Here is a 15967-nt window from a genome sequence, read left to right as displayed (position 1 = left end):
AGATATGGTGCCAGCTTAGATGGCCATCAGCAGATGAATGGATAAAGAAAACATGGGACATAAATACAAAGGATTTTTATTCAGTAAAGGAAGAAATGATGGCACGCACAGGAAAGTGGGTAGAACTGGAGACCATTATGTTCAGCAAACAAACCATTCAGAAGGAGATAATGTGTGCTTTTTCTCATATGCACAATCTAGCTGGAAGTCATAGGATTAAAGGAAAATGTCATCACCCCATGGAGAAACATCACCTTAGAGTTGAGGGGCACTTGCAATGTTCTGGGCAGTGTCTCACATCCCGGTCTAAGGGAAGAAATCCTTTGGAGGTAGATTCTGACTCCTAAAATAATATGTTTGGAGGGCTGGGCATGGTGGCACTCGGGAGGTAGAGGCATTGCTGTGGATCGCTGTGAGTTCAAGGACAGCCAGGGTTACAGGGATAAACCATGTCTCAATATCTCAATAATAACAACAACAACAACAACAACTACTACTACTACTACTATTTTTTTTTTCAGAACAGTTTTGTCCCTGGCTTGGCTCATTTATGTACCAGGAGAGCAGGAAGGCCAGGTTGCGTAGAAAATTGTGTGGCTGTGTTCCCACACCCTCTGCAATCGGGAGTGGAATCCCCTGTCCATGTTCGCCACTTCCAGACCCTCAGCAGGGCTGGCAGGTTGGTCCTCAGTCACCCCTGCCCTGGTGTGGGGAACAGGAGCCCTCAGTGTCACAAAGCAGTGCCTGCTCCTGCCTGGTCTCCCAGCTGGTATCCGGGGACAGTGCCATTTGATCCATAAGAGCAAAACCAAGTTTGTCCATTAGCACATTTTGGGCGTTGACTGTGGTCAAGGCTCCATATAAGGCACAGAGCTCAAAGCCAAATTAAATGTACTTCCTTCCAGAAAGCACACTAACCTAGGTTTTTGTTTTTCTCTTTTAAATTATTGATAGCAGCATCTCAATATAGGAATCAGAATTTCTCCTTCTTTCAGCCATGCTGCTCCTGTTTGAGCCTGGCATCCCATAAAGATTTCTTGTTGTTGTTTGGCTTTTTGTTTGTTTGTTTTTTGAGACAGGATTTCTCTATATAACAGAGCTCCGGCTGTCCTGGACTCACCTTGTAGACCAGGCTGGCCTCGAACTCACAGAGATCCACCTGCCTCTGCCTCCCGAGTGCTGGGATTAAAGGCATGAGCCACTACACTCGGCTAGCCTTCTTAATTATATTTTTTAAAATGTATTTTTGAAAAGTTATTGGGATTAGTTTACAGTGTTCATCATCTTCTCAAAGATATGTGTGTGTATGCGTGCGTGCTCATGTGTGTATGCACGCGTGCACATGTGTGTGCATGTTCCTGTAGGTGCTTTGCATGTGTTTGCATGTGTGTATGGTTAGAATTCAGCTTTAGCAATCATTCTGTAGGCTACTGTATACCTTGTCTCACTGGCACCTGGGGCTTGCTAGTTAGACTATGCTCCTGCCTTCACCTCCCATTCTGGGAGGACAGACCGCCAGGCCTCTCTGATGTGGATCTCGGGGACTGAGCTTAGGTCACTGTGTGGCAAGCAGCTCATTGATTGAACTTTCTCCTCTCCCACCCCCCAGAGGGTTTTGCTGTTGTTCTTTTAAACATATTTTTTTCAGGGCTGTGGTTTGGCTTGGTTGATAAAGTTCTTACTGCTCAAGCACAAAAGACCTGAGTCTGCATCTCCAACACTCATGTGGAAGCTAGGTGTGTGGCTGGCATCTGCCATCCCAGCCTAGCCAAATGGTTGCGTGGCAGCCTCAGTGAAACAGCCCGATGTGTGGCCTGTGCTTCTAAGAGAATTTAAATGACCCTCCTACCACCGGGGTTAGGCCCCATTTTTGCTTCTCAAATTCATCTGGAAAACAACTCAAGCGGTATGGACAGAGCACGGTGGGACACAAGCTTCTCTCATGGCTTCCCCTCCCCTCCTCTTCCTCTTTGAGGTCCCTGCTCTTAATGGTTTCCTATGCAGCGGCCTTCAGAAAACCCTTAATGCATTTACCAGCATTATAAATGTATGAGAACTTCCTACCCTTAAAAGGTTCTTCCAGAAGCCTCTCTGTGCATTGGTAATGCATCTTTACATCTTTTTTGTACTGTCATGACTAAACTTGCCAAGCAGTAGGAGAAATCCTCTTTCTGGGGCCTGCTGCCTTGGACTAGCTGGGACTCAGCAGTAGGCTTCCTCGCCTCCCGAGGTTTCCTCATTTTTAGGAACCCAGTGACGGGGGAGTGAAAGGGCCTGGCAGTACATCAGCTCTGATGCTCGGAACACTGCCCTCACCCCTGCAGGTGTGTGTGTGTGTGTGTGTGTGTGTGCGTGTGTGTGTGTGTGTGCGCCTGCCAGCTCTAAATAGATGTCAAGGAACGGCTTGCCAGTAGCTGTTGCTCGGAGTGACACGCCACTTGTAGTTTTCCAGCTATAGAAAACAGAGGATAGAGTCCCCTAACTGGAGATGACAGGGTCACATGACTTCCTCACCCCTTGTCTTGGCTTCCACCCAAGATGCCAAAACTTATTCCATCTGTCCCTGGCTTAGACAGGTCCCTGACATGTGAGCCTCGTCACCTCCTCTGGTCTCAGCTTTTAACATGTGTGTGACCCCAGCACTGGAGCATGTCCTCCTAGCAAAGGTCCTCAGCATTTTCTGTGTCCAGAAGGCAGTCTGGTTATTGCCAGAAAAGCTGTGTCCAGCCCTACAGAGTCAAAAAGAGGAATCATATCTCGGCTGGAGCAAATGGGTACAATGGTCTGGGGTGGACGAAGGCCATTTGTAACGTGGTGGCAAGCATCAGCTATAATGCTGGGCCTTGCAGGTGCCTCCTATTTGGCTTCTGCCAACTTCACTCCCACATAGCAGGTAAGGACACTGAGGTTCAGAGAGGAGGGTCGGCTTGCCATGAACAACAGAAAGGATGGCTTGCCTACCCTGTAGGGGAAGGATGAGCCTCCCTAGATGGCCATGTCTTTAGGGTTCCCTGGTAGACTTTGAAAAGAGCTGCTGGCTTCGCTTTTTGTCAGATTTCCTGTGGGGGAGGGGGGTGGGGCGGCAACATGTCCAGCTAGAGTTGAGGTTAGGCTCAGGCCATCCTCTTACTGGCTGACCTGGGCACCTCCAGCCTGCTGCCTTTCACATTCTTCAGCATTCTCTGGAAGATGAGGGGGCTGGGAGGCTACTGGAGCACTGGCTTGCGGAGCACAGGGGAGGTGTGTGCTACGGTCATAGTGAGCCTGCCCTGGCTCCCACAGGCCAAGGCATCCGATAGAGGGATCAGATGTCCACAGGTTCAGTCTATGAGGAGCCTGTGTTAAGGTGGTGCTGGAGATGGAGCCCAAGGCTTCACATACACAAGGTAAATGCTCCCCCGCTGGCTTATACCCCAACTAGGAGCACAAAGAAACGGCAAGAGCATCAGTGTGCCCGGTTTCTTTCCAGGTACTATTCAGCACACGACAGCAGAGAAACCAAGGCACCAAAAGGTAAGGTCGTAAATAGAACTGGACACTTGTGTTTGGTCACAGGTACCCCATGCCGTTGTCACAGTCATGCATTCTCCCCAGTGGCCTACACACTCCACGCTCTCGAAGACCCTGTCAAGTGGGGCCTCGACTCCTTGTACCACGCATGCCAACGACATGTGCATAGATCTGAGAAACAAGACATAAAAAGCCAGTTCTGGGGGAGAGTTGGGAAAATGGAAGATGTTGAGTAGATGAACATCTACAGGAAGGGCATCCTGGGTAAGGGACTGAAGTACAGATGCATGGGCTGTGCCTGAGAGCCAGTTCAGAGAGGCTAGAGAGCATGGTGGGAAGGAGAAAGCTCTAGAAGCTAAGTCTGTATGTAGGGACAGCAAGGGCTGGTGTCCCAGGCATTGAACTCAGATCCCAAGCTCGTTTGGCAGGCACCTTTACAAGCTCAGTCATCCCACTGCCTCTCAGCCATTTATGTCTGTTTCCAGGGCCCCAGTTGTAGGTTCTGGGGGCAGAGGCTGAGGAATCTGAGTCCCAGGTGCCACTGTGTGGCTTCTACCAGAGTCTTATTGGTGCTGGAGCGGCCTCGGTCCCAGCCTTTCAGTCCAAGCCAGGTGGAGGTGGAGAGCCTCATAGCCAAAGTGACTGGTTCAAGCCCTAGCTTTGCCAGTTGTTTGCTGTGTGACCTTGGGCACTCAAGCCACTTATCTGAGCCTCCTTTTTTCTAAAAGGAGAATGACATGTTGGGCTTTGGGACAAAGGCCTGTAACCCCAGCACTTTGGAAGCTAAGGTAGGAGGATAGCAGGTTAGAAGGTAGCTTGGGTTACATAGCAAGTTCAAGGCCAGCCTATATATGCTAAGGCCCTGTCTCCGAAACCAAACCAAAGAATAACATCCAGCCCTATAAAGATGAGTGACATTCCATTGGTGAAAAATCCAACACACTGCCTGGTCGGTATACAGGTATCCCCACGTGTCAACACATTAGAGCGAGCAACCCCAGGCTCCAATAAATGACTATATGACTCACCCTTAACACTTTCCCACAGGTCAAATGTGGACCTAAAACCTAAGCTTCAGTCATTGCTACTTGCTGAAATCCCTGGCTGCAGGGCAGAGAAAAGATGGGAGTCAAGCCCAGCTTCTCAGTCTCGAGAGCTGGGCTGCAGTCTCAGCCCCTCTTCCTGCTGTCTGTCTGTCTGCCTTGGAAGACCTGCCCATGCGCTGTGCAGTAGTCCTGTCCTGCTCTTGGAAGAGTTGCTATGGCATTCCAGTGACCCATGGGCACAGATAAGCTTTGTCACCAGCAGAGTGTCAGATAAGTGCCTCTCGATGATGACATCATTGATAGTGTCTTCAGTGGGACCTGGAGAAACCAAATTAAATTTAGAGTTCAGTTCTAGCATCACCTGAGACACATTTCACGTACACTGTAGCTGCATGTGGCTGATGGCTGTCACACTGACTGACAGACTGTGCCCATCACCACAGAAAGTTCTAGCAACAGCATTGCACCAGAGTTTGTCCAGTGGGAAATGGAAGGGAGAGACGTGGCAGAGGAAACCTGAGCAGAGAAGAGTGGGTGGCATGGACTGTTTTTCTTGCTTTTGCAGAACTTGCTTAGAAGAGTAGACATGGGTGGCCACACCTTGGGTCATTCCAGGCAGGTTCGTAGAAAACAGCCTTTCTTCCCGACTAGGTAGGGAGTCTCAGGCTGGCTTCAACAGAAGGGGCCACTGCAGGGGATGGGCAGGCTAAGCACTGCATACAGCTTTGTTGGCTTGGCTGCTGGTGGACAGGGTGGCCTCCTGAGTTGACAGAACACTCCTGCGCCCATTGCAACATAAGCTGAGAGGGCACAGCAGGGAACAGTTACCGCAGTGCCAAGGTGATGGTGTCCCAGAGCAGTGCAAAGGGACCAATTAGCTAGTCATGAGTAGCCTCCTGCTGAGGCTCCCTGAGTCCCTCTAGACTCCAGGCCAAGGCACCAGGAAACCAGCTCTCTCAGAGCCCCAAGAATCAGCTAGTATAGCCTGCCCACCAAACTCTCAGATGTGCACATATAGACATGCATGCCAAGAAAGAGACTGCTACACAGGCACTCCATAGAGAGCCCAAGTCCAAGCAGATGACTCTTATGGGCTGGAGGAAAACTCACCCCCTACCCCAACTCAAAGACACTGAAAGGTTAAATGTGTGTCCCTGGATATAAGTAGTCCCCAGGAAACTTCATGGAGGCCAGCAACGAAAACTAAACACCCTGAAGTCAGTACCAGGAGGCCCTAAACTTGAACACATTGTGTGGAAGGTGACCCTGCTAGACACATGACCTTGCTTACATTCAGGCAGTGGCTGTTTTCACGTGAGACAATGGGAGCAGTAGAGTCACAGCAATTGCTCTTGGGCCCTCCCAGGCTTCCCCGCCTGACACCTGCCTCCCCCTCTCTGGTCCCTTTAATATCCCAACAGTGTCATCTTTCTTGTGGAACTTTCAGGTCTCCCCGATTCCCTACAGTGGGCAGGAAGCATAACAAATGAGAAACCAAATGCCAGGGCTATGTGTGTAGCTAGGTGGTGGAGCGCAGTGCACACCTGCAATCTCAGTACTTGAAAGGTAAAGGCAGTGGATCAGGAGTTCAGGGTCACCCTCAGCTATCAATCTGAAGTCAGCCTGGGATACATCAGAGCCTCTCTCAAAATACCAAACTAAAACAGTGAAAGTTAATTCTCTCTTGAACCGGTGTGTCCCGTGATGTCTAGGAGCAGAACTGGGAAGCTAAGGCTGGTGGGAGTTCCTAAAGGATGTTGAGGGGTAATGGGTCATGGCTAGCTTCCTTCCTGGGCCTCTGGTTAGGTCTGCCTCTGCTTTGCCCTTATAAACTTCAGCTGCTTACTCAGGGCCAGGCTTTTTTCTGGATCCAGAATTTTAGAGGAATTTCAGAAAATGACATCTTCTCACAGGGTCGGTAGACGACCCAGACTCCAATCTGTGTTGTCTTCTTAGTCTGTTTCCAGGCTTTCTTCCCGTTCTGTCACTCCAAGGCTGTCACTAGCATCAACTGCCATCCCTAAACCCAGTGTGAATTTAAAGAGAGTCACTCTATCTCTGAAACTACAAGAAATATCTTTGGGTCAAGTCTGAGTTCCTCTCTGCTTTGTTCCCCCTTTACATCAACAAGATGATTTAGTAAGTGGTGAGTGATCATTTTCAATCATACTTTTTATTGTTTTGAGATAGGGTCTTCTTACGTTGTTGCTCAGGCTGGCCAACTGTAATTTTAAACCACTAACAGTTAACCCTACTTATGTAATAATAGTTTACTTAAAATAATTGCTATCATTAGACTGTAAGTCGCAGCACAAACCATATATGGGCAGGTATTTTTGTCAAGTTTTTAAACCAGTATAACCCTGTATCCTAGGTTGGTGATTGGCATGTTCCTGGCAGTTGCTAAGTATTTGTTAAATAATTGTTGACTATGGGGGCTGGAGAGGTGGCTCAGAGGTTAGGGGTGCTGACTGTTCCTCCAAAGGTCCAGAGTTCAATTCTCAGCAACCACATGGTGGCTCACAACCATCTATAATGTAATCTGATGCCCTCTTCTGGACTGCAGGTGTACAGAGAGCAGGGGGGGGGGGGGGGTGGGGAGATGCTCTTATAAACCTGCTGAAGTTTATAAGGGCCTCCACATGATTATAAAGTCATAGGATACTCTTAAAGAGGCAGTTTTCTCTTTCCATCTTTGCACGGTCCCAGTGATCCAAGTCAGGTTGTCAGGCTCACGGTGCCTTTACTTGCTGAGCCTTCCTCCTGGTCTGCTTTCAAGTATAAATTCATTTCATGCTTACAACAATATGAAACGGGTAATAGTCTCACGTTGTGAAAAAGAGGCATGGAGAAATAAAGTAATTGAGCTCAAATCTAATAGCTGTTCAAAGGAGGCTCTGGAACCAGGCACTTGGTCACCAAGCTCTATTGTCTCAACAGCAAGGACACATCGTAACTGTCACAGAGGAGGAAGGATTTGCAGGTGATATAACCCAGAGCCTTGGCATGGAGCTAAGAGTTCTGTCACTGTTACATCATCAGCCCTTTGGGGTTGTCCTTTATCAATATCAATGTCTCTCTCCAGGCCTTAATAGCTCTAAGATCAAGAGGGAAGTGGTGAGAGATACATGTGCCCAAAACAGGAAACGCTTGATAAAGTTCATGGAAAGCGCTGTGTGTCCTTCCTTCTCTTCAGCAATGTGTCAATCACCCACATGAAGTGAGCTGGGGTGAGAGAAAAGTGTCAAGGGTCATCAGCAGAAAGCACAGATTCACCAGTCTAGATGACTGAGTTTGAATCTTCGCCTTTATCCCCCATTAGCTGTGTGACATTAAGCAAATAGCTCAACCTGCTTGGCCTCAGTTTTGTCATCTGTCAAATGGGGATAATAGTAGCTTCCCCCAGATGGAGTTGTTATAGGGGTAAATGAGCTGATGCTTGCTCAGCGCTTGGTGTACAGCAAGGGCTCCATAAACCGCAGTGATTACACTGTTAATATGATGTTGGTGTGACTTCTGTTTGTCATGTATCTGATGTGGAGCCAAAGCACCCTATTAGCTCTCCCACAGGCTACCGCCAGCAGCTTGTTGGCAGGTGCCTGAAGCAGGTGTGACCCACTCCTGCCCATCTGTCAGGGTGAATCCTCCGCAGCTTCCGGTCAGAGCTTACAACCTACTTATTAGGTAAATTAGATGCAACACTTTTCCAGAGATACTGTGGCTCCAATGCCAGCGCTAATGTCTGATGAGGGCTACAGCCTGCCAGGGTATTGGGCAATGGCAGGGTCTCACCGGCCTCTGATTGGAGCAGGCAGAGCAGTGTGGGGTGGAGGAAACACCTCTGACTTCTGGGACAGCTGGCTAGCTCCTGGGGTCTCTTCCAGGTAAGGCTGCCAGAAAAAAATATAGAATTCCCTGGTACATTAGGATTTCAGGAAAACACCGAATAATTGTAAGTATACCCTAAATATTACATGGAATGTGCTTACCTTAGAAAATGTTTAATGTGTATCTGAAATTCAAATCCAACTATTTATTTATTTTCCTTTTAAATCTGATATTCCTATCTCTGGGGCATGTAGGAAAGAAATCTGGGGTGGAGATGGTTAAGAAGAGGCCCAAATTTTCAAAGGACGGGGACCTGGAGCCAGTGTTACTTGGGCCTTGGCACTGGTCTTTTGAGGCCTCTTGAGTCTGAGGTGAGGTTGCCTGGGGACCTCTTGGAGCCTCTCCCTCAGAGGGAGGCCTTTCAGGAGGAGCAGGGCACTACTGCCAACTCCAAGTTGTTTGCACTTCATGAGCTCCCTGGGGCCTAGGCCCCCTTCCTGGTTAACATCCTGGACGGGAGGCCCAAGAACAACAGCGTTGTCCCGCAGGCACTGAGGCAGCCCCGAGAGCACCTGAGCAGGCACCAGCCTCTGAGGTGAACTACCCTTGGGACTTGGAAGGACAGCCCTGTGCTCCCGGGGGACCTTGAGAAGGTACAGGGCCTATCCAAGGCCACACAGTGCTGGAGGAAGGACCTGGTCACAGCATCCCAACAGGAATCCCATTTCTCCCTGCCTGACCTCTCAGGAGAGGCACAGCCATGGCTCAAGCAACTGGCAAACAAACGTCTCAAGCTCAAGAGGTTTGTTAACTCTGCCCATCTTTTCCCTCCTACATATTTTCATAGCTTGATGTCTTGCCCCCACATACCTGGCTGTGCAAATAGACACCCAAGCACTGTGCATGGAGTAAGCCTGGCAGTGTAGCCTTGATGAGACCACAGCCTGGCTAGATTAAACAACAGATGTGCGTGTCGTTAGCCTCAGGAGACTGGAAGTGCCAGGTCATTGTATCAGCAAGAGGGTTTTTCCTCAGTTCTCCTTTCTAGGCTTTTGACAGATTCTTTTCTGTTGTGTCTCTGGTGTTCTCTCTGCATCCAGACTTCTAGCTAAGAGAACGCCAGGTGGGATTGGGTGACATCCGGAAACAGCCTCACTTTAATTTAGCTATCTCTTTAAAGCATTGTCCCCAGATGCAATGGCATTTGGGGCTACTGCAGATTAGAACTTTAGTTGTGATTTTGGGGTTGGCTGTTGTGGCTTGGATCTGAAACACTGTTCGTGTTTCAGCTTAGTCCAGGGCGCTGCCTTGAGTTCTAAGGGACTGGTCTTCGTCAGTGGATCCAGTGACAGATTCAAAACTCTAGTGGAGTGTAAGGGGTAGTGATGGGAGAGTACAAGTCCCTGGGGCCGTGGTGTGGGGAGACTCTCCCTCTCCTCAGTCCATCCTGACATTCTCTTCCTTTCTGCCAAGCCTTCCTCTTGCCACCGTGATGGCCTGCCTCCCCACTGGCCCACAGCCACAGACTTAAATCTCTAAGACTCTGGGTCTGAACGAAGTCTTTGCAGTAAGCTGTCTCAGGTGTTGGTCAGAGCAGTCACAAGCCTGACTAACACAGAGGACATGCTTTAGCCCGCGACAGTGGCCACCCCTGCTCCACTTCTTATCCTGTGACTCACTAAGGCCTGGGCACACTGCTTCCGCTGTCTCTTGAGTTCATGTGTGTCCCTCCATTGTGACACATGCTCAGGTGTCCCTCATTTCCTATGTAGACAGAGTCCTAACCAGATTCTGCCTCCACTTTCATCTCTGTTTTTCACCCAATAGCAAACGAGCTTACAGACTCGTGCAAGTCAGCCTCTACTCATGAATCTTGTAAGTCTGTCCCTGGATGCATCTACATGCTAAGATTAAAACTGACTTCCTTAACATGCATAGCAAACCATGTATCTAGCCCTCCCCTTCTCCTACCATGAGGTCTTTCATGTGATGCTCCACCACCATGGCAGGCAGCCTTAACCTTTTCACCCTTACATGACTCCAACTATTTCTCATTTGCTTTTCTTTTATGTGTTTATTTATTTTCAAATAATATGTTTTAAACATATTCTTTCCCTTCCCCCAACTCTTCTCAGATCCTCCCCACTTTTCTAGCAATTCAACTTCATATTCTCTCTCTCTCTCCAAAAAAAACAAAAAGAAAAAGAAAACAAACTCCACAAGGGAAACAAATTAAGAACAAACAAGACAAAAAGATAAAAGAAAGAAAGAAAGAAATCAAACAATCAAACAAAAAACCTCCAGAGTCCGTGTTTGTGGTAGCCAGCTGCTCCTATGCAGGGGCCTGCTCTGGAAGAGGGTTGATGTACACTCTCCATTGGAGAAAAGATTTTCCCTTTCCTGGTGGGTGTCAGTTGCAAATAGCTTCTAGATTAGGGATGAGACTCTATGCACTTCCCCTCCTCGGTGCTGGAATTGTTCACTTTCTTTTATCTCCCCCTCCTCCTTTCTCCCCATGTCTCCCCAGGCTCACCCCTACTGTCCCACCTGTCCATCCACCCTCCATTCAGACTCCATGTCCCAGAAGTCTCTTCTCTTTCTTGCTGGCCCCCAGGGTTTGAGGCTTGCAGGGAGGGGGGGTTGAGGAGGGGTAGGGGGTGGATGGGGGGCTGGGGAGGGGTGGGGGGTGAGGAGGCGGGCCCCGCTGTTTCCAGGCACTCCTCTGCCATGTGTTACAATTACTTGTTTCCTAGTTTGCCTTCCCCAGTAGCCGTTGGCGCCTGTGAAGTCAGGGGCATTGACTGCCAGATGTGTAGGCCCTCAATAATTATTAGCTGTGATTCGTATGATTAAATTTCTGGAACTATCACGCTGCAAGCATTAGGAGGCAAAAGAATAAAAATAAGGCCAACCGGACAGTTTTTCAGCTAGATCAACACACTAAAACCCTGTGTGCCACATTAAGGAGGCGGCTTTCAGGAGCTACCATCCTGAAATCAACCTCTATCACTTGGAGGGGTGTGACCCTTTTCAAACCTGAGATATTCCAGGACTTGAGGCTGGGATTGAGATACTGTAGCCGAGCCTAGAAATGGCCCATCTGGTCTCAGTTCAGTGGACCCTTGACAGCTGGGACCCTTGATGGCTGGTGTCTCACTGTGCTGCTGATAGAGAAGGTCCCTTAGACTGTTTCCCCCCCTGCCCCATTTTCTTTCTTCATAACACAGCTCCCTGGGCCGAGGAGGACCACTGTGCGTTTTTGTACATTCTGTATGCCCATCCCTCCACAAAGAATACTCAAGCAGCCCCATTGGTTTGGTTTGGCCACATCCAGGCCCAAATGGAAAAGCAGGTACTGGAATGCAGGGCAGCAGGCTGGGTGGGTGCTGGGTCTTCCATTCAGAACTGGCCCCTTTGGAGTTCAGTTGGTTCAACAAATATTTACTGAGTATCAGTGACTGGAGAGCCAGGAGGGACTCTGGTAATCCAGGCTGGCTGCTGATTGGCCCTAGATCCACTCTTAAGCCAAGTCTCAAGGAGAAGCCGAAAGAGGTGCAGAAGTGGAACTCTGAAGCCGGGCGTGGTGGCGCACGCTTTTAATCCCAGCACTCAGGAGGCAGAGGCAGGCGGATCGCTGTGAGTTCGAGGCCAGCCTGGTCTACAAAGTGAGTCCAGGACAGCTAAGGCTACATAGAGAGACCCTGTCTCCAAAAACAAAACAAAAACAGAAGTGGAACTCTGTCTGCACTGTCGTTCTCCTCCATCCTGAACAAGGGGGAAGGTATGATCCTCCTGTTCCCACCTCAGTCGCCCTCTGTGTTTCCTATGGCCCAGTGTGACCTGAGCTACAGCCTCCTCAGCTCCCTCCTCCGAGGCTTGTCCGAAGTGAAGATTCCTGCACTGGCCCAGTGACTCCAAGCACTTGCTTTTGCAAAGGACTGAAATTCAGCAATTAACACCCACTTGGTGGCTCACAACCACTTGTAACTCCAATTCCAGGCGAGCCAGTGCCCTCCTGTGAGAAGCCAGTGACTTCCCAAGACAGCAGGCACGCACATGGTGCACAGATACATGCAGACAAAGCACTCACACACATAAAACACAGTAAATATAGCTAAATCTTAAATGCTGTTTCCTTGGCTTTACTGATGGAAACCTGATTCAGAAGGACTAGGGTGGGGCCCAGCAAGCTGCATTTCAGCAAGCTGCCCAAGGGAATCTGGGTTACCTTTGACTCGAAGGCTTAGCTGCCTTTAAGCTCAGCAGCAGGCTGGGCATGATGTTGCACACCTGTAATCCCAGCCTCAGAAGGCAAAGGCAGATCACGAGTTCCAGACAGGCAGGGACGCGCGCGCGCGCACACACACACACACACACACACACACACACACACACACACACCAACAATTTAATTTCCCTAAGTCGGTGTCAGGCATTTGGGGAGGAGTTAAATGAGGGGCACTGAGTTTCCTGGGCTCAGTAGACCCAAGCACACCAGGTCCTAAGCAGTGCCTCTTACCACAGTCCTTCCATTATTTTCCCAGTGTCTACTTGAAGCATAGGGCTGGGTGTTCTGCTTAATCCCCACCAGCCCAGTAAAGCAGGTGACACCCTGGCTTTCCAGCCAGGCAAGGTCAAGTTGCTCCCCAAGGTTAGAGGGAAATGTAACCAAATTGACATTCCGACTGGTTTGGGTTTCTGAAAATGCCCACAGATCCTGAGGAGTTTAAAAACTAGCTTGGGGCAGAATGGTCTGGAAGCATCAGGAAAGAAAAAAAGCGAAGCTCCCCACAGGGCACTAGAGTTCTGGGCACCAAAGGAGGTGGCAGTGTTTGAGCTAGACTCAGGTCGACTAAGTTTGATTTGGACAATTCTGACGCAGCGTGGGGGGGGGGTGTTCCCTGGCATGGGGGTCATGTGGTAGGGACAGCAGGTGGTCTGATGTGGTTACAGTGTAGGGTGTGTTTTGAGACACAGGACAGATTCGCATGGCTTCTTTATTCAGTGGGCATCAGAAAATAGCCAGGGAAACCCAACAAGGGACCAAGAAGGCTGATGTGGCGTTAGGAAGGCTTTAGGGACAGAGGGCTTGGACAGATCTGGCGGAAGCCGGTTAGGTGACTAGACCAGGGAGACACACACAATAATTAGTCACCCGACTTCTCTGGGTCAGTTTGTTCATTTTTTAAAATGGTGACCAATGATTCTCCTTAATACCTACCCCAGGTTTCTGTAAAGACAAAACAGAAAGAGAGATGGAAAGAGTGTGGGTGAGCTCTGGCAGAGCCAGAATGGGGGTGGGTGGGTGCCTGCTAGGTACCGTGTAAGGCACACTAGCTGAGGATCCCATGGCATGGCTACAAGACACAGGAGCATTGCAGAAAGTATCTGCCCAGGGGCATAAGAGGGGTTCAGTTCCCCAGAGGGATCTGTATTTGAACTGAAGGAAGAGGCAGGGGCATTCCTTCCCGGGCTTCAAGACCCATGACCGCACCTGCTTCTCCATCTGAAAGGCCCCAGTGGACTAATCCTGGTTCCTCGTCATCCGCAAGGTACCTACCCCGACCGAGCCTGCACCCGTGTATGTCTTGTTCCCCCATCCCAGCCTCTTCTCCCAAACAGAGATGATGTTCCCAGGAGAGCTCAGGCTCCCTGGGCACCAGAGACAAAGGCACCGCCAGAGATGTTCGTGGGATGTCTGGTCCGGTTGTATGCCTTGCGAGGAATTGCACCTGTGTTATCTTCCTAAAGGCTCTGAAGACCTATGAGGACCAAACATCCACCCCACACAGCAGGACAGAGCCCTGGGCCTCCTGCCTCTCTTGCTACTCAACGCTCAGGCATCGCCTTCTCTCCCTGCGAGGTCCCAGTTGGAGCCAGAGCTCCCAAGGCAGGAATTTGTGTAGGAGGAAGAAGGATCTGGACTCTCCTTCACTAGCAAAGCCTGAGCCTCTCTAGAGAAGCCATCCCCTTAGGAGTGAGCAAGCCTCGGGCCTAGACTGCCTGTCCCCCCAACAGCATACCACTGCCCTGCCAGAATTGCTTCCTGCTGAACTCACTGTCATACACCTTGCCCTTACATAACCAGTTTCAGGGTGCTGAGCTCTGGTTGCTCTGTCTTAGATGACGTTTTAGCACCTGTCTGAGGGACTGTGATCTAGCGAGGACAGGGACAACCCTCGGCATCTCGGTCCTGGGTCTAAAGCCCAGTTTCTCTACACACTGCTATCAAGGGACAAGACTACAGCAACCTTCAAGATCTTGACAGGCTTCGCTCTGTGATTCCTTAGCCTAGAGTAAGGGTTTCTGTGGGGACCAGCAAAGGAGGAGACTGGTCTCATAGATAGAACGGCTGAAGAAACAGAAGCAAAGAATAAAGACCATTGCTCATCTGCATGTTACCTTCCTTGTAGGGCTGAGACAGGGAGAGAGAACAAGAGATCTGGGTGGTTATCAGTCCATTGGCCACATTTTGTAAAGATTAAAGGATGAAAAGGTTACAGCAGTGGAAACAGCCACTGGGAGGATTTGGTTTTCTCATTTTCTTGCTTTCTTGGAAGGCCAGGTGCTTCATTCAACACAGAACTCTGTTAAGGCTGGGTGATCCTGTTTTTATTTTAATCCAGTCTGTTGGGCCCAATGCAGGAACCTAGTATACAACAAGGGCCTACAGGGCTAGCAAGGGGGTCCAGTGCAAAGCATACAAGACTAATGGCCTGAGTTCAGTCCTCAGAACTAACAGTGGAGGCAGAAGACTGACTCTCAAAGGCCTCCATGGCATGTTTGTGTGCATGTATGCATGCATGTGCACCTTCCTCCATACGTGTACATACACGTACATATACGTACATAAGAAAAGGCAGTTAACACACTCTTGTTCCTCTGTCTCCAGGCTGCTATGTCCAAGATATCCAAGTGGGCATTAACCTGCTCAATGATAGCCCATTCTTTGTTTGTTTGTTTGGTTGTTGGTTTTTCAAGATAGTGTTTCTCTGTGTAACCTTGGCTGTTCTGGACTTGCTTTGTAGACCAGGCTGGCCTCGAACTCACAGCGATCCACCTGCCTCTGTCTCTCCAGTGCTGGGATTAAAGGTGTGTGCCACCATGCCTGGCGATAGCCAAGTTTTATGGAGGACACTGCCCCTTGGAGAGGAGACCATAATGCATGCGCGCGCATGTGCACGCGCGCGCGCACGAGCGCACGCGCGCACACACACACACACACACACACACACACACACACACACACACGCAGGTGCACAGGTGTGTGGAGGCTAGAGATTAATGTTGGTTATCTTCCACAGTCACTATCTATGTCTTGAGACCAAGTCTGGCTGAGCTGCTCATTTGGCTGTTTAGCCCCAGGGATCTCTTATTTTGCCTTCTCAGCTCTGAGATTACAGGAGCACATCGCTGAGCCCAGCTTTTTACACGGGTACTGTGAGCCAGAACTCAGGTCCTCAAGCCCTTGAGCCGTGCAACAAGCACTTTATCTCTGAGCCACCTTCCCAGATTCCCTTTCTGTATTCTTTTGGAGCAGTCTTGTGTGGTCCGGGCTGGCCTCAAATTACCTATGAATCCAA

The sequence above is a fragment of the Acomys russatus genome, chromosome 5 (assembly GCF_903995435.1).
Source record: "Acomys russatus chromosome 5, mAcoRus1.1, whole genome shotgun sequence".
Taxonomy (NCBI): domain Eukaryota; kingdom Metazoa; phylum Chordata; class Mammalia; order Rodentia; family Muridae; genus Acomys; species Acomys russatus.
Note: the sequence above shows the minus strand (reverse complement) of the source record.